This window comes from Sapajus apella, unplaced genomic scaffold (genome assembly GCF_009761245.1).
Source record: "Sapajus apella isolate SASKATOON/1434 unplaced genomic scaffold, GSC_monkey_1.0 scaffold2, whole genome shotgun sequence".
Classification (NCBI taxonomy): Eukaryota; Metazoa; Chordata; class Mammalia; order Primates; family Cebidae; genus Sapajus; species Sapajus apella.
Genome location: NW_022436942.1, coordinates 1,665,209 through 1,667,326, shown reverse-complemented (window position 1 = coordinate 1,667,326; position 2,118 = coordinate 1,665,209). Strand labels below are relative to the sequence as shown.

Here is a 2,118-nt window from a genome sequence, read left to right as displayed (position 1 = left end):
CTGATATTGAAGATATTATGTTTTTGGTAGGAAGGGAGATATAGTTGTTAGCCCTTCTCCTTGCTTGCTACCCTCTTGTTTCTCTCAGCGTTCCTCAGTCTTTTCCCTACATCTTCACCCTGACTCTTTTGCTTGTTATCTGTCTCCCACTGGTATCACTCAGACCCCCTGGAACCTGCCTCCCAGTGATTGCAAGATTCTGTGGTTCAACCCAGGCCTTTCCCCTGTCCTGTGAGGCATCTCTGTGCTCACCTCAGCCAGCTCATGTTCCTTAAGCCTTAGAGGAGTCTGTGGAGACTGCATAACATCTTTATTTTCTGGTGGTTTGCACTTGGGCAGGTCTTGACAAGCATCGTGTTCTTGATGACTGACCTGAGCCATTTCCAGAGGGGAGCCTCCGGACAATTGGAAGTCTTTCTGAGTAGTTTCAGGAAACACAGCGTCATCATCTTCATCATCTTTCAGATTTTCTAGAAATGTCTGAAACTCTTGCACAAGATTATCCAGTTTGCTGACAGACAGTTTTGTCGTTTCTTTTGGGAACTTGTCTATCCACAGGTTGTCGCCATTTAGAAGGCTATTAGCTATTGAGTCTGTGTTGTCAGAGCCGACGTCCACATCCCAGGCCAGGAGGATCTTAGTTTGCAAAACTGCTCTGGTTTGTCCTCAATTTGGTCTTGTCTTTTCATGGGTCTCCGTATCATTTCAGTGCCCCATGTCCCTTGGATGGGAGGGAGGAAGTGGATGGAAGGACCCTTGGAAGGCGCATCTTCACAGGAGGTTGTGTCCTCACAGGAGGTTGTGTCCTCACAGGGGAAATAGCCCACGGAGAGGCTCAGGTTGGAAATGGATTTGGAGCTGCAGTCCTCTGTGTCGCTGTTAGAGGATGAATATGCCATGGAGTTCAAAGGCACAAATCTGTCTCAACTTGAGTAGATTCAAAAGAGAAAAAAAGAAAAAATAAGTGGGAGTGGGGAGAAGAGAATCATGGTACTTAAGCAAAAACAGTATCCATCCTTTTTTCTTTTCTTTTTTTTTTTTGTTGAGACAGAGTCTCACCCTGTCACCTAGGCTGGAGTGCAGTGGTGCCAACCTCCGCCTCCCAGGTTCAAGTGATTCTCCTGTCTCAGCCTCCCGAATAGCTGGGATCACAGGTGCCTGCTATCACACATAGCTAATTTTTGTATTTTTAGTAGAGTTGGGGTTTTAGCATGTTGCCCAGGCTGGTCTCAAATTCCTGACCTCAGGTAATCCATCCACCTTGCCCTCCCGAAGTGCTGGGATTACAGGCATGAGCCACCATGCCCGGCCTATTCCCTTTTCTATTCAGAACTACCCCTTTTAGATAGAATTCTTATCCTGTTTTTACAATCTCTCAGTGAAGGGCAAAAGAGGCAGCCCTCTGCCTTTCAAAACTTGTTTCATTGTGTTATAATCCTTTCTGCTAAGCATGTCCACCTCTCATCATTTGTCCTACTACACTTGTAAGATCTTGTATCATGAAAAGATGATTATCATATACAATTGGAAAAATATAGAAACATATGAAGATACAAACAAATATGCTATAGCCCCACCTTCTAAAGGTAATGATAACTATCAAAACATTTTGATGGACTTTCTTATCTTTTCTATTTACATAAATGTACATATATATCTGTATACTTACATAATATATCCACATATACATATATGTGAATGTGGCTGTCATGTCTGTTGAAACTGAGATTATTTTATGGCAGAGCCTAAAACAAACATATGTACGGTTACTCTGCACTTTTTAACCACTTCTTATTAATGATCATTAGGTGGGAATTATTCTTTTTACCAAATAAATCTGTAGTAAACCTGCTTTTCCATAAATCTTTGACTGTGTCTCTTATTTTTCTATATGTAGGATTAATGGACCAAACATCACAAATATATCACAATCCTGTGCTAAATTGATAGCAAATTACTTTCCAGAAAGGTTGTGCTATTTAGATGCCCATCTTCCCACTGTCTGATGACACTTTTTAGTACAGCTTTTTCTGTGAAGCCCCAGAGTTAGTAGGACTGAAGAACACATGTGTGTACATACACACACAGACACACACACACACACACACACACACACAC

At 42.2% G+C, this 2,118-nt stretch overlaps 1 pseudogene; it reads right to left on the bottom strand.

Annotated features, from left to right (window-relative positions):
- LOC116555379 overlaps positions 1–970 on the bottom strand; it is a 1,821-nt pseudogene extending 851 nt beyond the window's left edge.
- Between the last annotated feature and the right edge of the window lie 1,148 nt (positions 971–2,118).